Source organism: Trichomycterus rosablanca, chromosome 14 (genome assembly GCF_030014385.1).
Source record: "Trichomycterus rosablanca isolate fTriRos1 chromosome 14, fTriRos1.hap1, whole genome shotgun sequence".
Classification (NCBI taxonomy): Eukaryota; Metazoa; Chordata; class Actinopteri; order Siluriformes; family Trichomycteridae; genus Trichomycterus; species Trichomycterus rosablanca.
Window position 1 is genome coordinate 14,265,011 of NC_086001.1, and position 27,342 is coordinate 14,292,352.

Genomic DNA, 27,342 nt, shown 5'->3' on the forward strand with positions numbered 1-27,342 from the left:
TGGGTAGTTGTAGCCTAGTGGTTAAGGTACTGGTCCAGTAATCAGAAGGTTCCCGGTTCAAGCCCCACCACAGCCAGGTTGCCACTGTTGGGTCCTTGAGCAGGGCCCTTAACCCTCAATTGCTCAGACATAATACTGTCACTGTACTGTAAGTTGCTTTGGATAAAAGCGTCTGCTAAATGCTGTAAATGGAATAGTAGGACCACTACAGAGCAGGTATTATTTGGGTGGTGGATCATTCTCAGCACTGCAATGAAACTGACATGGTGTGTTAGTGTGTGTTGTGCTGGTATGAGTGGATCAGACACAGCAGCGCTGCTGGAGTTTCTACTCACTGTACACTCTATTAGACACTCCTACCTAGTTGGTCCACCTTGTAAACGCAAAGTAAGAGACGATCGCTCATCTATTGCTGCTGTTTGAGTTGGTCATCTTCTAGACCTTCATCAGTGGTCACAGGACGCTGCGTGTGGGGCGCTGTTGGCTGGATATTTTTGGTTGGTGGACTATTCTCATTCCAGCAGTGACAGTGAGGTGTTTAAAAACTCCATCAGCACTGCTGTGTCTTATTCACTCATACCAGCATAACACACACTAACACAGTAATTGTAGAACTACAAAGTGCTTCTATATGGTAAGTGGAGCTGATAAAATGGAAAGTGAGTGTAAAAACTAGGAGGTGGTTTTAATGTTATGGCTGATCGGTGTAGTTTTGACTGATAAGACCTGGATGTCTAAAGGTTTCTGTACAGCCCAGATCAGTAATTCCACACAACTTACCTAATAATTCTTCCAGGGCCTTGCTTTGTGCATGGGCAATGTATCAAACAAAATCTTGTGATTTACTGTAATTAAGGTGCCAGGCCTGATCAAACAGAGCCACAAAACATTATTTGTCTTTCACCAAACTGGCAATATGGTTGCATTAATAGCATCCCTGTCATTCACAAAACCCAGTTTTCATCAGACAACTAGATGGCGAGATGTGACTCACCCTAAATAACACATTGTCACTGCAAGTACAAAAAAACCCTGATTTTTCTTCAAGCAGACAGTTCCCATCTGCATCATTGTAAGCTAAATTGTCCTTATACCTTCAGTGCAAGACTTTGGATGTCAAATAAAGTTTGTATGATCTATTACATCTAGTGCTAAGAATATTAGTGCACCCACCACCCCCCACACACATCAATTCATTCATTTAAGGGGTATTTCTATGTTTTTAGTATAAACAAGAAAAAGGCCACCCTTTGGTCACCCTATACAAAACATTCATTCATTCATTTTCTTATCCGCTTATCCAATTAGGGTTGCCGGGGGGTGCTGAAGCCTATCCCAGCTTTTCAATGGGCACAAGGCACACAGTAACACCCTGGACGGGGCGCGCCAGTCCATCGCAAGGCAGACACACATACACACACACACATCCATTCACTTATAAGGCATTCAGTGTCTCCAATTAACCTGGCTGCATGTTTTTGGACTGTGGGAGAAAACCGGAGCTCCCGGAGGAAACCCACGCAGACACGGGGAGAACATGCAAACTCCGCACAGAAAGGACCCGGACCGCCCCACCTGTGGATCGAACCCAGGACCTTCTTGCTGTGAGGCGACAGTGCTACCCACTTAGCCACAGTGTATTATATTACACACAGTTATTGTTATCTTTATTTATGTACAAAAATACTTTTTATTTAAATAGGGCCTAAAGAATTGTTTTTATGTTGGAAGCAACCGACCTTAATTAAGTTACAAGCTTTATGCTAAGTGTGCAATTGTCTCATGTTTACTATTATTATTTAAAATATATCTTAGATATAAAGTTTTATAAGTACAGGTATAATACTGCATGCTACTTTTAAATAATGTAATTTATCATTATACATTGTTATGGTTTTCATCGTATCGTATTGTATATTGCCACTTCTCACATCAACATATAAGCCCAGCCCTACTTACGACTACTGTCTAGGCAGAATCATGCAGACTGAATTCTTGAAACTTAAACAAATATAACTTACATCACTGACCCTCACATTATAATTAAACAATTATTACTGTAATGCATTTGTTATTACTTACACTGCAGTATTCAACTTTGAACTGGGCTATAAGCATACATGTTAGCCATGAATTTAAGTATTGAATTGACTTGAACAGAATACAAATATGCCATCTAATAGCTATTTAGCCATTCACATTGTACTATATGGTACATATAGTTATATACTGTATATAATATATAATATATATATATATATATATATATATATATATATATATATATATATATATATATATATATATATATATATATATACAGTATATATATACAGTGTATCACAAAAGTGAGTACACCCCTCACATTTCTGCAAATATTTCATTATATCTTTTCATGGGACAACACTATAGACATGAAACTTGGATATAACTTAGAGTAGTCAGTGTACAGCTTGTATAGCAGTGTAGATTTACTGTCTTCTGAAAATAACTCAACACACAGCCATTAATGTCTAAATGGCTGGCAACATAAGTGAGTACACCCCACAGTGAACATGTCCAAATTGTGCCCAAATGTGTCGTTGTCCCTCCCTGGTGTCAAGTGTCAAGGTCCCAGGTGTAAATAGGGAGCAGGGCTGTTAAATTTGGTGTTTTGGGTACAATTCTCTCATACTGGCCACTGGATATTCAACATGGCACCTCATGGCAAAGAACTCTCTGAGGATGTGAGAAATAGAATTGTTGCTCTCCACAAAGATGGCCTGGGCTATAAGAAGATTGCTAACACCCTGAAACTGAGCTACAGCATGGTGGCCAAGGTCATACAGCGGTTTTACAGGACAGGTTCCACCCGGAACAGGCTTCGCCAGGGTCGACCAAAGAAGTTGAGTCCACGTGTTCGGCGTCATATCCAGAGGTTGGCTTTAAAAAATAGACACATGAGTGCTGCCAGCATTGCTGCAGAGGTTGAAGACGTGGGAGGTCAGCCTGTCAGTGCTCAGACCATACGCCGCACACTGCATCAACTCGGTCTGCATGGTTGTCATCCCAGAAGGAAACTGACGCACAAGAAAGCCCGCAAACAGTTTGCTGAAGACAAGCAGTCCAAGAACATGGATTACTGCAATGCCCTGTGGTCTGACGAGACCAAGATAAACTTGTTTGGCTCAGATGGTGTCCAGCATGTGTGGCGGCGCCCTGGTGAGAAGTACCAAGACAACTGTATCTTGCCTACAGTCAAGCATGGTGGTGGTAGCATCGTGGTCTTGGGCTGCATGAGTGTTGCTGGCACTGGGGAGCTGCAGTTCATTGAGGGAAACATGAATTCCAACATGTACTGTGACATTCTGAAACAGAGCATGATCCCCTCCCTTTGAAAACTGGGCCTCATGGCAGTTTTCCAACAGGATAACGACCCCAAACACAACCTCCAAGATGACAACTGCCTTGCTGAGGAAGCTGAAGGTAAAGGTGATGGACTAAACCCAATTGAGCACCTGTGGCGCATCCTCAAGTGGAAGGTGGAGGAGTTCAAGGTCCAAGGAGTTCTAACATCCACCAGCTCCGTGATGTCATCATGGAGGAGTGGAAGAGGATTCCAGTAGCAACCTGTGCAGCTCTGGTGAATTCCATGCCCAGGAGGGTTAAGGCAGTGCTGGATAATAATGGTGGTCACACAAAATATTGACACTTTGGGCACAATTTTGACATGTTCACTGTGGGGTGTACTCACTTATGTTGCCAGCCATTTAGACATTAATGGCTGTGTGTTGAGTTATTTTCAGAAGACAGTAAATCTACACTGCTATACAAGTTGTACACTGACTACTCTAAGTTATATCCAAGTTTCATGTCTATAGTGTTGACCCATGAAAAGATATAATGAAATATTTGCAGAAATGTGAGGGGTGTACTCACTTTTGTGATACACTGTATATATACAGTATATATATATATATATATATATATATATATATATATATACAGTGTATCACAAAAGTGAGTACACCCCTCACATTTCTGCAGATATTTAAGTATATCTTTTCATGGGACAACACTGACAAAATGACACTTTGACACAATGAAAAGTAGTCTGTGTGCAGCTTATATAACAGTGTAAATTTATTCTTCCCTCAAAATAACTCAATATACAGCCATTAATGTCTAAACCACCGGCAACAAAAGTGAGTACACCCCTTAGTGAAAGTTCCTGAAGTGTCAATATTTTGTGTGGCCACCATTATTTCCCAGAACTGCCTTAACTCTCCTGGGCATGGAGTTTACCAGAGCTTCACAGGTTGCCACTGGAATGCTTTTCCACTCCTCCATGACGACATCACGGAGCTGGCGGATATTCGAGACTTTGCGCTCCTCCACCTTCCGCTTGAGGATGCCCCAAAGATGTTCTATTGGGTTTAGGTCTGGAGACATGCTTGGCCAGTCCATCACCTTTACCCTCAGCCTCTTCAATAAAGCAGTGGTCGTCTTAGAGGTGTGTTTGGGGTCATTATCATGCTGGAACACTGCCCTGCGACCCAGTTTCCGGAGGGAGGGGATCATGCTCTGCTCAGTATTTCACAGTACATATTGGAGTTCATGTGTCCTTCAATGAAATGTAACTCCCCAACACCTGCTGCACTCATGCAGCCCCAGACCATGGCATTCCCACCACCATGCTTGACTGTAGGCATGACACACTTATCTTTGTACTCCTCACCTGATTGCCGCCACACATGCTTGAGACCATCTGAACCAAACAAATTAATCTTGGTCTCATCAGACCATAGGACATGGTTCCAGTAATCCATGTCCTTTGTTGACATGTCTTCAGCAAACTGTTTGCGGGCTTTCTTGTGTAGAGACTTCAGAAGAGGCTTCCTTCTGGGGTGACAGCCATGCAGACCAATTTAATGTAGTGTGCGGCGTATGGTCTGAGCACTGACAGGCTGACCCCCCACCTTTTCAATCTCTGCAGCAATGCTGACAGCACTCCTGCGCCTATCTTTCAAAGACAGCAGTTGGATGTGATGCTGAGCACGTGCACTCAGCTTCTTTGGACGACCAACGCGAGGTCTGTTCTGAGTGGACCCTGCTCTTTTAAAACGCTGGATGATCTTGGCCACTGTGCTGCAGCTCAGTTTCAGGGTGTTGGCAATCTTCTTGTAGCCTTGGCCATCTTCATGTAGCGCAACAATTCGTCTTTTAAGATCCTCAGAGAGTTCTTTGCCATGAGGTGCCATGTTGGAACTTTCAGTGACCAGTATGAGAGAGTGTGAGCGCTGTACTACTAAATTGAACACACCTGCTCCCTATGCACACCTGAGACCTAGTAACACTAACAAATCACATGACATTTTGGAGGGAAAATGACAAGCAGTGCTCAATTTGGACATTTAGGGGTGTAGTCTCTTAGGGGTGTACTCACTTTTGTTGCCGGTGGTTTAGACATTAATGGCTGTATATTGAGTTATTTTGAGGGAAGAATAAATTTACACTGTTATATAAGCTGCACACAGACTACTTTTCATTGTGTCAAAGTGTCATTTTGTCAGTGTTGTCCCATGAAAAGATATACTTAAATATCTGCAGAAATGTGAGGGGTGTACTCACTTTTGTGATACACTGTATATATATATATATATATATATACAGTGTATCACAAAAGTGAGTACACCCCTCACATTTCTGCAAATATTTCATTATATCTTTTCATGGGACAACACTATAGACATGAAACTTGGATATAACTTAGAGTAGTCAGTGTACAGCTTGTATAGCAGTGTAGATTTACTGTCTACTGAAAACAACTCAACACACAGCCATTAATGTCTAAATAGCTGGCAACATAAGTGAGTACACCCCACAGTGAACATGTCCAAATTGTGCCCAAATGTGTCGTTGTCCCTCCCTGGTGTCATGTGTCAAGGTCCCAGGTGTAAATGGGGAGCAGGGCTGTTAAATTTGGTGTTTTGGGTACAATTCTCTCATACTGGCCACTGGATATTCAACATGGCACCTCATTGCAAAGAACTCTCTGAGGATGTGAGAAATAGAATTGTTGCTCTCCACAAAGATGGCCTGGGCTATAAGAAGATTGCTAACACCCTGAAACTGAGCTACAGCATGGTGGCCAAGGTCATACAGCGGTTTTCCAGGACAGGTTCCACTCGGAACAGGCTTCACCAGGGTCGACCAAAGAAGTTGAGTCCACGTGTTCGGCGTCATATCCAGAGGTTGGCTTTAAAAAATAGACACATGACTGCTGCCAGCATTGCTGCAGAGGTTGAAGACGTGGGAGGTCAGCCTGTCAGTGCTCAGACCATACACCGCACACTGCATCAACTCGGTCTGCATGGTCGTCATCCCAGAAGGAAGCTGACGCACAAGAAAGCCCGCAAACAGTTTGCTGAAAACAAGCAGTCCAAGAACATGGATTACTGGAATGCCCTGTGGTCTGACGAGACCAAGATAAACTTGTTTGGCTCAGATGGTGTCCAGCATGTGTGGCGGCGCCCTGGTGAGAAGTACCAAGACAACTGTATCTTGCCTACAGTCAAGCATGGTGGTGGTAGCATCATAGTCTTGGGCTGCATGAGTGTTGCTGGCACTGGGGAGCTGCAGTTCATTGAGGGAAACATGAATTCCAACATGTACTGTGACATTCTGAAACAGAGCATGATCCCCTCCCTTCGAAAACTGGGCCTCATGGCAGTTTTCCAACAGGATAACGACCTCAAACAGAACCTCCAAGATGACAACTGCCTTGCTGAGGAAGCTGAAGGTAAAGGTGATGGACTAAACCCAATTGAGCACCTGTGGCGCATCCTCAAGTGGAAGGTGGAGGAGTTCAAGGTGTCTAACATCCACCAGCTCCGTGATGTCACCATGGAGGAGTAAAAGAGGATTCCAGTAGCAACCTGTGCAGCTCTGGTGAACTCCATGCCCAGGAGGGTTAAGGCAGTGCTGGATAATAATGGTGGTCACACAAAATATTGACACTTTGGGCACAATTTGGACATGTTCACTGTGGGGTGTACTCACTTATGTTGCCAGCCATTCAGACATTAATGGCTGTGTGTTGAGTTATTTTCAGAAGACAGTAAATCTACACTGCTATACAAGTTATATATATACAGTGGGGTCAAAAAATATTTAGTCAGCCACTGATTGTGCAGGTTCTCCTACTTAGAAAGATGAGAGAGGTCTGTAATTTTCATCATAGGTACACTTCAACTATGAGAGACAAAATAAGGGAAAAAAATCCAGGAAATCACATTGTAGGATTTTTAAAGAATTTATTCGTAAATTATGGTGGAAAATAAGTATATGGTCACCCACAAACAAGCAAGAATTCTGGCTCTCACAGACCTGTAACTTGTTCTTTAGGAAGCTCTTCTGTCCTCCACTCGTTACCTGTATTAATGGCACTTGTTTGACGTCGTTATCTGTATAAAAGACACCTGTCCACAGCCTCAAACAGTCAGACTCCAAACTCAACCATGTCCAAGACCAAAGAGCTGTCGAAGGACACCAGGAAGAAAATTGTAGACCTGCACCAGGCTGGGAAGAGTGAATCTACAATAGGCAAGCAGGTTGGTGTGAATAAATCAACTGTGGGAGCAATTGTAAGAAAATGGAAGACATACAAGACCATTGATAATCTCCCTTGGGGTCAAGATCTCATCCCCTGGGGTCGAAATGATCATGAGAACGGTGAGCAAAAATCCCAGAACTACACGAAGGGACCTGATGAATGACCTGCAGAGAGCTGGGATCAAAGTAACAAAGGCTACCGTCAGTAACACACTACGCCGAAAGGGACTCGAATCCTGCAGTGCCAGGCGTGTCCCCCTGCTTAAGCCAGTACATGTCCAGGCCCGTCTGAAGTTTGCCAGAGAGCATATGGATGATCCAGAAGAGGATTGGGAGAATATCATGTGGTCAGATGAAACCAAAATGGAACTTTTTGGTAAAAACTCAACTCGTCGTGTTTGGAGGTAGAAGAAGAACCCAAGAACACCATACCTACTGTGAAGCATGGGGGTGGAAACATCATGCTTTGGGGCTGTTTTTCTGCAAAGGGGACAGGACGACCGATCCGTTTTAAGGGAAGAATGAACGGGGCCATGTATCGTGAGATTTTAAGCCAAAACCTCCTTCCATCAGTGAGAGCATTGAAGATGGAACGTGGCTGGGTCTTCCAGCATGACAGTGATCCCAAACACACCGCTCGGGCAACGAAGGAGTGGCTCCGTAAAAAGCATTTCAAGGTCCTGGAGTGGCCTAGCCAGTCTCCAGACCTCAACCCCATAGAAAATTTGTGGAATCCGTGTTGCCCAGCGACAGCCCCAAAACATCACTGCTCTAGAGGAGATCTGCATGGAGGAATGGGCCAAAATACCAGCTACAGTGTGTGCAAACCTGGTGAAGACTTACAGGAAACGTTTCACCTCTGTCATTGCCAACAAAGGTTATGTTACAAAGTATTGAGCTGAACTTTTGTTATTGACCAAATACTTATTTTCCACCATAATTTACAAATAAATTCTTTAAAAATCCTACAATGTGATTTCCTGGATTTTTTTTCTCATTTTGTCTCTCATAGTTGAAGTGTACCTATGATGAAAATTACAGACCTCTCTCATCTTTTTAAGTAGGAGAACCTGCACAATCAGTGGCTGACTAAATACTTTTTGGCCCCACTGTATATATATATATATATTGTTTACTCTTTTACTCATAGGAGCTAGCTCTTTAAAGGGTATAACAAAAGCCAGAGCAATGGCCAGATGTGACGTCAGCAGATCATTCCCACTGCTGCTTTAACATGCACCGAATGTACACACACCACCAAACACAAAGCACATCCTGTAAACCAAAACTTTACAATAACTTAACATAAAAATTAACACAAAATGCACTATGCGTGTCGGCAATTGGAATATAACTATTTACATACAACCAAACCACTTCAATAACCACAAAACACACCTTATATCCCCAAAATAAACACCTCGGCTGTGGCCGCACGGCATCATGGGATCCGCTCTGCACCAACCTATGATGCACACAGGGGAATGCCGCCCCCTTCCCTTATAGAATAGCGGGCCGGCCTATCGCCACATAATATACAGTATATACTGCAAATTTAAGGAAGCAGACATATATACAGCAATACTAACAGACAAAAACAGGGTGGGTTTAACTCGGCTTGTATAATGACACTAATAACAAGCAACTAAACTTTGCTTTCAGCAGCGGCGGCACAAAGGAAATGAAAGAAGAGGGAAAATAAAAAGCATGAAAATTGAAGGGAATACATTATTCAGTGATGACACACATCATGACAGACACATTTATAAAGTAAATGAGAAACACTGAGACCTGCTGAATGTGTAATGTCACACTGAAAAAGAGACTAAAATACTTGCACTGACAACAGGAAGCAAAGAAGAGAGTTTACATTATCAAACCCATTTATTAACATTGTTTACTGCATCAGTCAATCTAGTAGAATCCCCAGATCAGTCAGAAGGTCCCAAATTTATATTCTCATCATATCTGGAGGATTATGGCTTGCATATACACAATTAGGATAATAAATTGAAGCTTGAAATCTCTACCTTTACTTTTACCCTTTACACTAGTGTATAAAGTAAACAAAAACTACTGTAATATCCACTTCAGTCAATATGGACATAAATAAACTGGCTAATGTAGGATTATGATTTAAAAATGATTTACACCGATGAACCATAACATTAAAACCACCTCCTTGTTTCTACACTCACTGTCCATTTTATCAGCTCCACTTACCATATAGAAGCACTTTGTAGTTCTACAATTACTAACTGTAGTCCATCTGTTTCTCTGCATGCTTTGTTAGCCCCTTTCATGCTGTTCTTCAACGGTCAGGAGTTATTTGGTATAAAATTAAATAGGTATTATTTGGGTGGTGGATGATTCTCAGCACTGCAGTGACACTGACATGGTGGTGGTGTGTTAGTGTGTGTTGTGCTGGTATGAGTGGATAAGACATTGCAATGCTGATAGAGTCTTTAAACACCTCACTGTCACTGCTGGACTGACAATAGTCCACCAACCACAAAAACATCCAGCCATAAGTGCCCTGTGGGCAGTGTCCTGTGACCACTGATGAAGGTCTAGAAGATGACCAACTCAAACAGCAGCAATAGATGAGCAATCATCTCTGACTTTACATCTACAAGGTGGACCAACTAGGTAGGAGTGTCTAATAGAGTGGACAGTGAGTGGACACGATATTTAAAAAATCCAGCAGCGCTGCTGTGTCTGATCCACTCATACCAGCACAACACACACTAACACACCACCATCATGTCAGTGTCACTGCAGTGCTGAGAATCATCCACCACCTAAATAATACCTGCTTTGTGGGGATCCTGACCATTGAAGAACAGCATGAAAGGGGGCTAACAAAGCATGCAGAGAGACAGATGGACTCCAGTCAGTAATTGTAGACCTACAAAGTGCTTCTATATAGTAAGTGGAGCTGATAAAATGGACAGTGAGTGTAGAAACAAGAAGGTGGTTTTATTGTTATGGCTGATCGGTGTATACTCAGTGTCAGGAGGACAACCCAAACAATCACTCTATGCTGAGGGAGAAGGTGTCCAGATGGCCAGGTGTAAACCAAAAACACTAACAAATAACATGGCATGAATTAGGAGATGCTAAAGCATTGCAAACACTGTCCACTGTCAAGCAAGCTGTATCCTTTCTTTGGCTTAGTAGTTGACACAAGATAAAAGCATGACGATCAAATGCAACAACAGTTACTTTTTTAATTGTCTAAATGAAAGTACACTGACGACCAAAACATTATGACCATCCTTCAAAAAAGTGCACGTCGATGTCTATTAACAAAATATATTTTATATGTTGGGCTAATGATATTTACTTAAAACACACAATTTAAACGCAGCAGATAGGATTAGGTACAAAACCTTAGTGTGTGACTTATGCTAACCTGTAATGCATTAATCATATCTAACTGGGATTCTCTCATTCCCTGTGCCTGACTGCACACCATCATGGTTAAATGAAACAGATTACTGGCATACTGTATTATTTCTCCACCCTTTATAAAACATTCAGTAACCACAAATTGTTCCAGTACATGTTGCACCACACAAGATTTCACATTATCTCAGACTAATGATAAGAAAGGTAGTAAACAAGCCATCAGTCATTTAAAGCTGTGGGACCAGCTACAATATTTCCACCTCCAATCTTTAATACCTACTTTTAATTTTTGACCCCTCCCGCACAATATACACCGATCAGCCATAACATTAAAACCAGCTCCTTGTTTCTACACTCACTGTTTTATCAGCTCTACTTACCATATAGAAGCACTTAGTACTTCTACAATTACTGACTGTAGTCCATCTGTTTCTCTGCATGCTTTGTTAGCCCCCTTTCATGCTGTTCTTCAATGGTCTGGTGTCCACTCTATTAGACACTCCTACCTAGTTGTCCACCTTGTAGATGTAAAGTCAGAGACGATCGCTCATCTATTGCTGCTGTTTGAGTTGGTCATCTTCTAGACCCTCATCAGTGGTCACAGGACACTGCCCACATGTTTGTTTACACATTTTCTCCCCTTTTTCTCCTGACTTCTAGCACATCCAATTGCCCAATTGCATTACGCTTCCTCTCTACTGATGCCGATCCCCACCCTGATTGAGGAGAGCGAGACTGACACACGCCCCCCTCTGACACATGTGCAGTAGCCGACTTCGTCTTTTCACCTGTCAGCTCATATGTGAATCAGCTTTGTGTATGGAGAAACACCCTGATCACATTATTCCTCTACTCTGTGCAGGCGCCATCGATCAGCCAGCAGAGGTCATAACTGCCTCAGTTATGAGGAGTTCCGTATCCGGCTCCCTTCCTGTATGAACAACAGCCAAGCGTTGTTCATGTAGGTGCTCAGATGAGTTTCAAACCGATGAGTTCGAAATGTCGGCTCTGGTGAGCTAGCATGTTTTACCGCTGCCCACCTGAGCGCCACCTGAGCGCCCTTGGAGTGCTTTTTTGCTTTTGTTTTTTAAAGCCCAAAACACACTTTTTAAATACAGATAAAAGAAGCTAGCAAATTGTTTCTGGCAAATCTAAACAGCAGCAAATCAGGTGAATTAAGCAAAAAAGAAAGCTTTTTACAAAAGAAAACAATGTTACAGTGCATTACTAGGTATTTTTGCCTGATTCTTATGGGGAAAAAAGAAACTAAAAGTTTACAAACCAAGATGACCAAACCAATTACAAATTTAGCACTCTCCTGGAAGTGGAATGATTTTGATGTGATGCATAAACGGTCAGTGAAGTTACTGGTCTGAGCCAACTGCTAAATGTAGACGATTATACAAGTCAAGCACGCTGCAATTCATGTTAAATGCTTCTGTAAAAAGGCATTGTAAATGAAAGAGCAGAGCTAAGCACAACAAAAAGCGACAGTGACCAAGCCTATTTAAATATAAAAGCAATGTGAGGAAAAGGTCAGCTGCTGTGAAGTGAGATACGCTCTAGCAGTCAGTGTCGAGTGGTTTTATGAAACACACTACAAATTACCAGGTCCTTTGTACTTGCTGATTGTTCACACTTTAAAATTTACTTCCTATTATTTCTTTCTCACCCTTTGGTGCCACTAGCTATTTGGGTGACACATTTCCAAGCAGTGTGTATAAGTCTCTAATAAGTCCAAGCTTAGTGCATCTTATCCTACATTAGTATCCAAGCTCCTACTCAAATCAAGTCATTGATGCGGAACAGAGCTGTTGTGTAATCAACACACATTATGAAGGGTCTTTTAGTGGCTATGAGTTCTGAGCAGAGTGATTTGTACTCAAGAAGGTTCCATCTTAGGCGCCAAGGTGGCGCAGCGGGATATTCCGCTAGCACACCAGCGCCAAGATTCTGAACTCCTCGGTTTGATACTTGGCGTTGCCACCAGTCGACTGGGCGCCATCTAGCTGGAATAATTGGCAATGCCTGCAGCAGACATGGTTCTGCTAGGGCGGGATGACCGGACTATGTGGGTGGGGTCTTCAAACGCTGTGTAAGAACCCTGATTGGCAGATAGAGAGGCACCTGTGCAGAGTGCATAGGTGAAAAAGGGTTGCACACGGGTTGACTTGACTTGACTTGTTAGTGTGTGTTGTGCTGGTATGAGTGGATCAGACACAGCAGCGCTCATGGCGTTTTTAAATACTGTGTCCACTCTATTAGACACTCCTACCTAGTTGGTCCACCTTGTAGATGTAAAGTTAGAGACGATCGCTCATCTATTGCTGCTGTTTGAGTTGGTCATCTTCTAGACGAGGAATAATGGAGATCAGTGAGTGACTCATCATAGCAATACTGCTCTCTCTGTAAACCCTCCTCAAGCAGGTAAAAAGAAGGGTTTGGCAACTATACATGGGTTAGAAGGGGCGTGTGTTAGGTACAGCCCTCCTCCTACAACGTAGGGGTCTGCAGTGGTGAGGATTAATAGTTCTGGGTAACTTGATCTTACTAAATTGGAAAATGAAGTGAAAATGAATCCTTAACAGAGTTCCTGATAATTAGTGCAGTAATTGTCTCAGTAATTTAGGGATTTTGGACTGGCCTTTATGTAAGGTAACCTGACCTGACTGACACAAAGTTTTGGGACTTTTTTAAACAGTTGGTTCTGTGAAAAGCATGTTCTAATTAAAAGTGTGCTAAATCTTCTCATTAGGCTGTGTTTTTGTGATTGGTATGCAGTATTTGCATAAGAGCCTGAAATAAATGTCACTGTGCATCTCCAACTGCTAATTAGGTTAGTATCTTAATTCTTACTGAAGACTGAGTTGGACATAGGAACTGCTTCCTTAATTTAGACTAAAATTTAACTCTACCTGGAGGTAATTTTACCAATCGATTCTGTAAAAGAAAAGAATATGTACACTTATGGGTGCAATAAAAGCATTTCTGCAGCGGGATATTCCGCTAGCACACCCCGAGTTCGAATCTCAGCTCTGCTTCCAGTCGGCTGGGTGCCCCCTAGTGTGCACAATTGACAGTGCCTGCAGCAGACAAAATTGGCCACTAAAGTCTGGTGAGTGGAAAAGACCGGAGTAATAAATGGGTGGGACCCTGGTTAGCAGCCCGAGGTGCCTGTACAGAAGAGGAGGAGCATGGAGATGCACAATAACCGGCTTCACATTTGAATCCACCAAAGTATAGGCGAATGAAAATGGGTCAAGGGACTGTTTCATTTTTATCAGCTGTTTCACCCAGGCCAGGGTTGAAGTGAGGCGATTCTATCAGGAAACACTGGATGAGTGGCAGGAATACTCTGAACAGGAAACCCCGACACCCCCCACCCATCCTAATATAGCCAATCAAGTCTGTGTGTTGAGAACTGGCAGGATGATAGTACTGCTGAGATTCAAACCTGAATTTCGCAATGCAGGGCCAGCAAAACAGATAACATAACTGCGTAACTTTAGTTCTGAATTTGCTCCACATTAACTCGTGGATTTTGTTGCCTTTTTTAGCTACATGCATGACTACCAACCTTTAGTGGACCTTGGACAAATAATTTTAACCTTATTTTATTCATTAATTTAGTAGAAACCTGACCTATGAGAAATCATTAGCCCAGAGGTTTACAATTTTTTGCCCAGCCAGGACTATTAATGTCTAATAATATGTCTAATAATTCGTGTTCTTTTTTAGTCGAACTAAGATCAGACCACATAACTGATTCATGCAGACAATTAAAAGGGGGTACTAAATAATAGGGTACTACGGGACAGTAGTAGCCTAGTTGGTAGAGCTTTGGGCTATCAATTGAAAGGTTGAGAGTTTGAATCCCAGCTGTCATGCAGCCACTGTTGGGTCCTTGAGCAAGGCCCTTAAGCTTCTTTGCTCCAGGGGTGCTGTACAATGGCTGACCCTGCGCTCTGACCCAAACTTTCAAACATGCTGGAATATGCAGAAAAAGAATTTTATTGTACTGTACATGCGTATATGTATAAATGACCAATAAAGACTTTCTTCTATTTGATTCTAAATGTCATAGTAAATGCATCAGCTACAAATTCCTGCACCGTATTGTTGCCTTTACAACCAATACATAGCTTCAAGTTATAAAAATCATTTAATGCCATCTTTGTAATGATTCATTTTGTTACGCAGATACTCTCTATTACCTTATTCAGTCTTTTGACTGTTTACATTACTGGATGTTTTCTGATAGATTTCTGAACATATTAAAGCTCCCATTTGTTCTCATTTATGTCTTATAACAAAATGGAAAGATAGAGGCACTGAAAAGTAACAGAAAAATTAAAGCAGCAGCACAAACTAGACTTGTCTCTGTTAGCACAAAAAAAAGCATCTACAGGCAGCAAATCGATTGGAAAAGAGTCACATACCCACCCACCCAGGAGACATTTCTTTAGGTTAGGCCGAGGTCAGAGATTTCCGTGGGATTCATTCCTCATCGTAATGATGGAGGCGTGTAAAAGTGATGAGAGCAATAAGGCTGGAGAAAACTAGAATCTATGAGACTCATGATGTCCCTTGTATGTCAGCGTGTCCTCCCTGAAGGCTGTGAATCTACAATATTAGCCGACTAGATTGTACATTCACATATTTCTGCTGGATAAAAATGTGACAGTAGATCAGAGAGATGCAGCTGACTCAAGGGCATGTTGCAAAAATGCACAACACGAAGGCCATGAACGATTCGGGTATGACTAAATCTTGCAGACAATAGCCAATGTTAGTTCTGAACATTTAAAAGCTCTACAAGACAGCTGTACACTGATCAGGGTTAAAGTGGATTCACCAGAATCTAAACAAACTGGAAAAACTGAGTTCTTTATGCCACCAGCCAAACGTTTATCAGCACACATTGCAAAAGCCAGCATCTATAATGGTATGGAGAGGTATTAGGTACAAGGCAGGAAAATGCACTGCAGAGGACTCCAAAGACATAAGTGGATCAGACAAAGCAATGCTGATGGAGTTTTTAAACACCTCACTGTCACTGCTGGACTGAGAATAGTCCACCAACCAAAGACATCCAGCCAACAGCGTCCCGTGGGCAGCGTCCTGTGACCACTGATGAAGGTCTCAAAGACCAACTCAAACAGCAGCAATAGATGAGCGATCGTCTCTGACTTTACATCTACAAGGTGGACCAACTAGGTAGGACTGTTTATTAGAGTGGACAGCGAGTGGACACGGTATTTAAAAACTCCAGCAGCGCTGCTGTGTCTGATCCACTCATACCAGCACAATACACACTAACACACCACCACCATGTTAGTGTCACTGCAGTGCTGAGAAAGATCCACCACCTAAATAATACCTGCTCTGTGGTGGTCCTGTGGGGGTCCTGACCATTGAAGAACAGGGTGAAAGGAGGTTAAAAAAGTATGTAGAGAAACAGATGGACTATAGTCAGTAATTGTAGAACTACAAAGTGCTCCTCTATGGTAAGTGGAGCTGATAAAACGGATGAATGACGTATGAAGTGCACTGTGTATACTATCAGCAGGTACTGCTCTGATACATAACTGATACATAACTCTCATAGAAAGACTGAAACCAAATTCTCTCTAAAAGACACAAATCAGGTCATGTGAAATGCTTCTGAAAGACTTTAGCAGTACTTTAAAAAAGCTGGAAAGTAGCAGAATAGAAATACCTTTATAACATATCGTACAGCTGCAGTTTCCAGAGAAACTACTTTAACATGATGTTTTTCTTTAGAAAACTGAGTTTTTTTACGAACTTAAATTGTTTATACCTTTTTTATATCTAAATACATAAAAAAATAAAAGATAAAATAAAATAAAGTTTGAACTAGAATGCCAGACTGTAAAGTTCTGATACATTCATGGCTCCTATAACTTCCATGCATATCATTCGTTGAATATTGAACGCCTTATCAAATAAAACATAAGAACCCTAAAAAAGCCAAAATGTGGCTGCAAGTGAATGTAGGCACAGATAGTCGCACAGGCACAGTGAGGCCTAATCATCTGCACAAAGCTTTTTAAACCCCTATTAAGATTTTCCCCAGCTGGCAGAGCAGTTTTTGTGCAGATCTAAAGCCAGTTAAGCTTTATATTAATGGACTTTTGTATTGTATAGCATAGTCATTGGTGTTTGTTTGTTTTTTGTTTATTAGGATTTTAACATCATGTTTTACAGTTTGGTTACATTCATGACAGGAACGGTAGTTACTCATTACACAAGATTCATCAGTTCACAAGGTTACATCAAACACAGTCATGGACAATTTAGTATCTCCAATTCACCTCACTTGCATGTCTTTGGATTGTGGGAGGAAACCGGAGCTCCCGGAGTAAACCCACGCGGACACGGGGAGAACATGCAAACTCCACACAGAAAGGACCAGGACTGCCCCACCTAAGGCGTTACCCAGGACCTTTTTGCTGTGAGGCTACAGTGCTACCCACTTCACCACCGTGCCGGCCATTGGTGTAAAAAACCAATGGACAGGGCCGCAGCGGTAAAAACACATGCTGGAACCAGAGCTGGGATCTCGAATACATCGTATCGAATCTCAGCTCTGACTGCCAGCTAAGGCTGAGCGGCCACATGAACAACGACTGACCTGTTGTTCAGATATGGGCGGGACTAAGCCAGATGGGGTCTCTGTCTTATGACTGGTGCAATTACGACCTCTGCTGGCTGATTGATGGCGCCTGCACAGAAATAAAAAAAGACTGCTGTCAGGGTGTGTCTCTCCGTACACAACGCTGAGCTGCACTGCACTCGTCAAAGTGTAGGTGATAAGATGAATACGGCATGCTGCCCACGTGTCGGAGGGGGCGTGGGTTAGCTTCGTTCTCCTCAATCAGAGCGGGGATCGGCATTGGTGAAGAGAAAGAATGATGCAATCGGGCAATTGGACGTGCTAAAAGGGAGAAAAAGGGGAGACAATGCATGAATAAAAAAACAATGGGCAGGGCTAAAAATAAAGGGGAAACAAAGCAAACATTTGCTTCTATCAGCAATAAACTTCGAGCTTTATGGTGCCAGTAGGTGTAGTACTTTCTGAAGTGCTAAGCTAAATTATTCAAAAGTCAAAACTAAGCAAACACAAAAATCCTGTGTGTGTTTACATTTAGATTCAATTATAATGTTCCTGGAAGGCAGGGAATGTCAGATGAAGTTTGACAGGTTGGTAGCAGTTCCGCAGCAACGGCATTGGGACAATTAATGCAACAGCAATCTGTGCATAAACTGTACCTTAATAATACATAAATGATACCATATAAGGCAATACATTCTCTCTATATAAGCAGTGGACCAAACCAAAACAAATTAAAATAAGTATTAAAATAAATGTCCCCATTTTGATCATTAACCATTATATATTTCACATTTATTACCATTTTCTACTTCAGAAACCTGTTGAATGGATGGAGGTAAATACAGCTCAAATCAGAAAAAGTTGGGACAGTATGGACAATGCGAATAAAACAAAAATGCAGTGTTCCTTACATTTACTTTGACTTTTATTTGATTGCACACAGTTTGAACCTGAGATATTTCATGTTTTATCTGCTCAACTTCATTTCACTTATTACACATCCATTCCTGCATTTCAGGCCTGCAACACATTAAAAAAAAAAGTTGTGATGGGGGCAATTTAGGGCTAGTAATGAGGTGAAAAAACTAAATATTAATGTGATTCCAAACAGGTGATCTCAACAGATGATTGTAATCATGGTTTGGTACAAAAGCAGCATCCAGGAAAGGCTGAGACTTTGATGAGCAAAGATGATCAGAGGATCTCCAGTTTGTCAACAAATGTGTGAAAAAATGATTGAAATGTTTAAAAACAATGAACCTCAAAGAAAGATTGGAAGGATTTGCATATTTCTCCCTCTACAGTGCATTATAGCATTAAACAAGTCAAGGAATCAGTAGGTATTTCAGTGTGTAAAGGCGAAGGGCGCAAGCTTGAGCTTAACCCTGTGATCTTCCATCCCTCAGACGGCACTGCATCAAGAACCACCACTCAACAATAGCTGATATAACCACATGGGTGAGGAATTACTTTGGCAAACCTTTGTCGAGCACTACAATACAGAGTTACATGCACAAATGCCACTTGAAACTTTACTGTACAAAAAAGAAGCCTTATGTTAACCATGTCCAGAAGCGGCGTCAACTTCTCTAGGCTCTGAGGCATCTATGATGGACCATCACACAGTAGAAACGTGTATTGTGGTCAGATGAATCAACATTCCAGGTCTTTTTTTAGAAAAAATGGATGCAGTGTGCTTCAGACCAAAGACGCAAAGGACCATCCAGACTTGTTATCAGCAACAAGTCCAAAAGCCAGGGTCTGTCAGTGGCAAAGGTCATTTACACTTCTGTGATGCAGAAAAGTACATTGAGATCTTAGAGCAACATATGCTGCCTTCAAGACGTCATCTTTTCAAGGGATGTCCAGCATTTTTCAACAAGACAATGCAAAACCACATGCTGCACACATTACAAAGGCATGGCTGCGGAAGAAGAGGGTACGGGTACTGGACTGCCCTGCCTGCAATCCTGACCTGTCCCCAATAGAGAATGTGTGGAGGATTTTGAAATGAAAAAAAAAGACAACGACAACCCCATAATGTTGCACATCTTAAGACGTGTTTGCAGGAAGAATGAGACAAAATAAAAGCTAAAACACTAAATCACTTGGGGTGTGTTCGAAAACCTAGGGAGCTGCCTTGCTGTCTTACTGTCTACATAGGCAGCTGACTTAGTAGAGAGGATTCTAATAAGTCAGTGACTTATAAGTCGGGTTATTCGAACGCACTACTTAGACAGCGATTCCATCGGGTTTAGCATTTCGCGTTTAGCATTTAGCATCTCGCCATTAAAACCAATAAACTGAGGTAGCACAGCACGCTAACGTCAATATAACATCTCCCTTCATGTACCGATAACGGTTACATTTCCTGACAAGCCCGAACTTGCAAATAAAAACACTCGGTACAAGTTTATACAAGTTAAGAATCAGTAATATTTTATTTACGTTTGAAAATAACTCCATTCGTTTCTCCGCCCTGTCAGCCATGAAGGCTGGGATTGTCTTGATCACTAAGGCAGCGTCAGATGCTCACTCGTTCTTGAGCCAAAATAACATTGAAATAATAAGATGCCTCAGAAGTGTGGATTTTAAGGCATCTAGGATTTCGAACAGCCTCCTTCTCGGGAGCGCGCACAGGATGACGTAAAATGCTGCCTATGTAGATAGCACACTAGCTTTTCGAACACACCCTTGGTCTCCTCAGTGCCAAAACGTCTTTCAAATGTGGTGAAAAGGAATGGCAAGATTACAAAGTGGTAAATGCTTTACTGTCAATATTAATTGCTTTATAGTAAGAAAGAACACTTGAAGGAAAAAAGTTCATAAACTGCACAAAACTTGATGCTAAGCCTAGCATACTCAAAAGAGTGTAAACAGAAGGTCAAGGATTTGACTCCCGCTTCAAGAGTTGTTTTTTTTCCAATAAGCCAGACTCTTCAGCACAAAGTAAAGAAAAAAATGTCTCTTGCAAGATTAGTTATTTAATAAACATGACTCTGACAAGGCCAACATAAATCTTGCTATTGTTTGAAGCAGTCAATTTTTGAAATTAAAAAAAGTGACTAGCTTAATAAAACATAACTTTATAAGTGCCATGTTAATTATTGCTTTGAGGACGAAGATAAAAAAGGGCATTTAAATGTCACCCTCCACTCATGACAGATGGAGAGTGGGTTCATTACAAGAGTGTTGGCTTTATCAAAAGCCAGACTGCACTCACTTTAGAGCCTGATATCATCTCCTGCTGGGACTTTTAAGTTACTGGTTAGAGGAACATTGGCAGAACAATGTTTGCTAGTATGTGGTCCTTATTGATTGGTCAGTTGATGCCCTGCTCGCCTTACACAATAATGCATGGTCTTAGACAAAGGTATCATTTCAGTAGGAGTTCAGCAGGCAAATACCATATAAGGATAACAATCAGCTACCGGTGATGAGATATGCATTTATACAGTCTAAATACTAAATATACACTGACCAGGCATAACATTATGACCACTGACAGGTGATGTGAATAACACTGATTTATCTCTTCATCACGGCACCTGTTAGTGGGTGGGATATATTATCCTCAAAGTTGATGGGTTAGAAGCAGGAAAAATCACAAGGGTCAAATTGTGATGTCTAGACAACTGGGTAAGAGCATCTCCAAAACTGCAGCTCTTGTGGTCTGTTCCCGGTCTGCAGTGGTCAGTATCTATCAAAAGTGATCCAAGGAAGGAACAGTGGTAAACCGGCGACATGGTCATGAGCAGCCAAGGCTCATTGATGCATGTGGGGAGCGAAGGCTACAGACAAGCTTCTGTAGCTCAAATTGCTGAAGAAGTTAATGCTGGTTCTGATAGAAAGGTGTCAGAATACACAGTGCATTGCAGTTGCAGGGCTGTTTTGGCAGCAAAAGGGAGACCAACACAATACTAGGAGGGTGGTCATAATGTTATGCCTGATTGGTTTATAGTGTGAATATTTCCAGTAGAGTAGGTAACACTGTATACAGTGAATGTGGTACTGTTAAATAATGCCTATAATAATGGTCACTCAAATCAACTAAGTGTTGTCAAGTGCAAATATCTAGCAGTAACATCAGCGCCACTATTGACACAATAATCAACACAAGCTCACAGAATAGAACCAACTGTGTAGCATAAAATCCTAACCCATAGAGTATTCCACCTGCCTTTAAAAGCAAGTCCGAATGCTCTTTATAGAGCTTCATGAATGTAGATTTTATGGTCAAGAAGCATTGACAAGCATGAGCTTGAATGACCAGAACGTCATTGAACAGTTCTCTGAAGTCCAAATCCTACTTTGCTTTTAGTGCATCTGGCATTTTTAAAGTTTTTAGGATAATCCAGTATGGCGTTACACTTACAACCAAGCTACTCCAAATTTATTTACATAAATGAAGACTGAAAAGAGCTTTCTTTTGAGAAAGCTACACATTTTTATGCTGCTCTGTGCATTTACTTCCTACTGGACTTCATAGTATATTTGAAAGATACAAGATGCAAAGATACAATTCCAACAGCTTAGGGAAATCAACACAAAAAAAAGCTAATTAGTGCTTATTAAATAACAAATAGCCATCAGACAATTTAATGATACTAGATAAAGTACCCATCAACTACTGTAAGATCAAATCAGACTCAAAACAAATATACACTGATCAGCCATAACATTAAAACCACCTCCTTGTTTCTACACTCACTGTCCATTCTATCAGCTCCACTTACCATATAGAAGCACTTTGTATTGCACACTGCTGTGTCTGATCCACTCATACCAGTACAACACACACTAACACACCACCACCATGTCAGTGTCACTGCTGTGCTGAGAATGATCCACCACCCAAATAATATCTTCTCTGTAGTGGTCCTGGGAGAGTCCTGACCATTAAAGAACAGCATGAAAGGGGGCTAACAAAGCATGCAGAGAAACAGATGGACTACAGTCAGTAATTGTAGAACTACAAAGTGCGTCTATATTGTAAATGGAGCTGATAAAATGGACAGAGAGTGTAAAAACAAGGAGGTGGTTTTAATGTTATGGCTGATCAGTGTATATAGAAATGCAGAGCAAAGTAATTGAATAAATCAGTACACTAAATGTAAGCCCAACATCAGTTACACTAATGCTGGAGGCTAAATAAAAGCAAAGCTTCACTATCATGTTCCCAAATGCATTGAAACGTCTGTTCAGGAGACAGTTCTACATATTTGTATAAACAATCATTAGCACAGTTTTAGCAGCTTATTTACCACAATGATTAACTTTGATCCTAGACTATTAGGCAAATATCTAGATCCAAGGAGACTGAACAAATGCAGCAGAGTTGCACAAAAAGCTGTAAGTAGTCATAACCTGAAAATCAATATTGTGTATAAGTGCTAAAATGCTGTAGTCTGTGATTAAAAAGAACAATTTCTACATCTCAGTTTGAAACCACGAATAAACATTCAGAGTTAAAATAGTAGCTGAGATTAATCACTACAAGCAGTGCTTGAAATGTGTTATACTTCAAACCCAACATCAGACACATGCTTGCTCTTTTGATACTGTTTCCTAATAGAATCACCTGTTACCTAATAATCTTCTTAAGCTCACACTGCCCCTGTCCCAACTTGATGGGTGTGTTAGAAAAGCTAGGGAGCTCTCTACATAGACGGCATTTTACGTCATCCTGTGCGCGCGCTCCCGAGAAGGAGGCTGTTCGAAATCATAGATGCCTTAAAATCCTAACTTCTGAGGCATCTTAATATTTCAATGTTATTTTGGCTCAAGAACGAGTGAGGATCCGACGCTGCCTTGGTGATCAAGGCAATCCCAGCATTCATTGCGGGTCGGGTGCGCTTCTCTCACAGAAAAATAAACATGGAGTTATTTTCAAACGTAAATAAAATCTTACTGATTTTTAACTTGTATAAACTTGTACCGAGTGTTTTTATTTGCAAGTTCGGGCTTGTCAGGAAATGTAACCGTTATCGGTACATGAAGGAAGATGTTACATTGACGTTAGCGTGCTGTGCTACCTCAGTTTATTGGTTTTAATGGCAAGATGCTAAATGCTAAATGCGAAATGCGAAACCCGATGGAATTGCTGTCTAAGTAGTGCGTTCGAATAACCTGCCTTATAAGTCATTGACTTATTAGAATCCTCTCTACTAAGGCAGCTGCCTATGTAGACAGTAAGACAGCAAGGCAGCTCCCTAGGTTTTCGAACACACCCGATGTTTGCATCAAATTGGGCATTTGCATCTATTACAATCTACTGTATATCTCATAATATAAAATGGTAAACATTTTTTTAACTAACAAATCACTTACTGATCCAACTTTTTTGAAAATGGGTTTGTAGATACTGTGTAAAGAGACATGCTTACAGGCATAGTGCATTCTCTGGAAGACATTCCAAGCTCCCTGATGCTGTACTGATGGCAAGCAGTAGTAGTGTGGGTCTGGACCCAGATATGTAGACAGCATGGTCCATTTGAGGCCTGAAAGTCAAGGACAAAAGTGTCATTTTGCTGCACATGAAGGAAAACTATTGAGAGGTCTTAAGTATTTTATTTATATTTTCTTTTATAAATTTAGTTTTCGGGGTACAGAGGTGACACAGAAGTAAATAATGTTTGATCACTACAGCTGGGATCCAGGAACTAAACATCCAGCGTTGCAATCGGCTAGACCAGAATTAAAGCAGTGGTAATACACCTTGCTAAAAAATTAAGGGAACACTTAACTCACACGTTGGATTGTGATATGAACAAAAGATTTGCTTATACAAATTGTTTAATTTATTAAGAACTAAATGTCACACACAGCAATGATCATCGAAAACAAAAATCATCAACCCATTGAGGCCTCAATCAAATCAAAATAAAAAATCACTGCAACTTATAATGTGACTCGGTAGTATGTATGGCCCCCATGTGCCTATATGCACTCCTAACATCTGGACATGCTCCTGATGAGACTGCAAATGGTGTCATGAGCCCAGAGCCTAAACCCAAAATGATATATACACACTGATTACGCCCATTGTAACTGTTTTTTTATAAGATTGTTTATATGTTGATGTAAGTTTATTTGTTCCATCAACACATTTGGGTACGTGCATACTAATAATTTTAAAGTTATTGCTATAGTTGTAATGGGGCAAAACATATGTAATATGTTTTGTAATTAATGTAGTAAGTGATATGTTTGTCTTACATTTTGGGGTGAAAATAAATTCAGATTTTCAAAAAAAAAAAAAAAAAAAAAAAAAAAAAAAGTGTGTAAGACATACAGTATATCTAAATTTGGTCTGGCACTATTGCATAGAAGATAGGGATGTTTGTTTGTTTGTTTGTTTATTTATTAGGATTTTAACGTCATGTTTTACTCTTTGGTTACATTTATGACAGGAACAGTAGTTACTCATTACACAAGATTCATCAGTTCACACGGTTTTATCGAACATGGTCATGGACAGTTTAGTATCTCCAATTCACCTGACTTGCACATCTTTGGACTTTGGGAGGAAACCGGAGCACCCGGAGGGAAGAACATGCAAACTCCACACAGAAAGGACCCGGACCGTCCCACCTGGGGATCGAACTCAGGACCTTCTTGCTGTGAGGTGACAGTGCTACCCACTTAGCCATCGTGCCGCACAAAGATAGGGATGAGACTTATTTATTTAAAAAACTAAGAATTATTTAGGTAAGTAAAGAATATTTCTATATACACATCAGTGTTGGTTTGACATCAGAAAATCAAACCATATGACCCCTGAGATCATGGGGGGAGTATGATTTCGACAGGCGAATGGGAATCGGATTCTGCCGGGGAGTGGGAATTCTGCATAACACCCTACCCGGTCCCTAACTCGTTAGCTGCAGTGGGAGCTTGAACATTTGTTCAGTTTTGATTTGTCTTTAAATAAATACATTTAAGATTAAACACTAAAATTGTAATTGTAGCATGTTGCCATTTTATATGTCTATGATGAGTACATATAAATGCTGGTTTGACTATAAATTAAATCATACGAGACTTTAATAGATGTATTTATCTGATTAAATGCTGGTCCCTAACTCGTCAGCTGCAGTGGGAGTTAAATAAATAAACGTAATATTAAACACTAAAATTGTAATTGTAGCATGTTGCCATTTTCTTCTGTCTATGATGAGTACATATAAATGTTGGTTTGACAATAAATCAAATTAATCTGATTAAATGCAGTGATAACGTTATCAATGTTTCTACGCTTTTCCATTAGTTTTACGACGGTCCCTAACTTGTAAGCTGCAGTGTGTGTTTGAACAGTTGTTTTGTTTTATATTTACTTTAAATAAATAAACGTAATATTGAATTTAACATACATTTTTTAATTGTAGTATGTTTACCTAGTAATTTACCTATGAAATAGTAAAATAAGTAGTTATTATGTCTGAGTGTTAGTTTATTTACCACCGAGAGTCTGGAATTTTGAACCTTAATGTTGAAATGTTTATCTCCAGCTGGCAGTGACAACAACCAACACATGCAAACATTACTAACAAAACACCAAATAAACATTAAACACCAAATAAATATTAAACTAACAGCAACTAGCAAACAACAAACACTTTCTCACCGCACAGCAATGTTTACAAACACACATGAAACTTAACACGAAAACATCAATGTGCTTTGATACAAAAACAATAACATTATAAGATTAAAAGATTACATGTTACTATCAAACAGTATGTTTTGCATAATAAATACATTTTAAACATACATTATTAACAAACTTTATTACCTGTTTCTGGACCTCATTATCAACACCTGTCTAATAACGGGACCTAAACATTTTAGCTGTCCTTACAGTGCCAGTACAAATTCCAGTGCAACTCAGTGGTGCTCCATCACAGTTCTGGGTTTTTCTCTGACCTGAACATTTCAGTGTTCTCCACAATCCCAACACACTAGATTTCACTTATTGAGTTATGAACACATTTAAACTTGAGCCATAGCTTTGTGGTTAAGGTACTGGACTAGTAATCAGAAGATTGCTGGTTCAAGCCCCACTACTGCCAGGTTGCTGCTGTTGGGCCCTTGAGCAAGGCTCTTAACCCTCAATTGCTCAGACTGTATACTGTAACTGTAATGTAAGTCGCTTGGGATAAAGGCGTCTGCTAAATGCTGTAAATGTAAGTGAAGGATGTGCATGGCAGTGTTACTCCAGGGACCAGGGTTTTAAAACAGTGGCTGTCTCAAGTATTATGGGATTTTTATTATTACTTTAGTTCTGAAAGCCTCTCTGTACCACTTTTAATAAATAATATATTTTTTATTTATTTGTTTGTTTTATACTGCTCCAGTATATACTGAATAATGCACCATTATATATTGCATTATTATTACTATTATTAAATGCCATCTCTTCCGACTCTTAGTGACCATATGGATAGTGTTTCTTCTTCAGTGGGTCTTCAATATACACCGATCAGCCACAACATTAAAACCACCTCCTTGTTTCTACACTCACTGTCCATTTTATCAGCTCCACTTACCATATACATGTAGAAGGGTGATCGATGTACTTCATAACATTGTGTTAATGTTAAATCCCAACATGTGACCAATTAAAAAGAAATATTAATATAATAATTCTAACAGATAACAGTACAGTGCTGTGAAAAAGTATTTGACCCCTTCATTTTTTT

General features: G+C 40.7%; 1 long non-coding RNA gene across 1 annotated transcript; it reads right to left on the minus strand.

The window, feature by feature from the left end:
• Positions 1-17,186: 17,186 nt before the first annotated feature.
• On the minus strand, positions 17,187-26,495 carry LOC134326895 (uncharacterized). Its single transcript, XR_010014627.1, has 3 exons — positions 26,436-26,495; positions 24,028-24,141; positions 17,187-17,962 (listed from the first exon to the last, which is right to left on the minus strand). It is a non-coding gene; the product is annotated as an uncharacterized LOC134326895 (long non-coding RNA).
• Between the last annotated feature and the right edge of the window lie 847 nt (positions 26,496-27,342).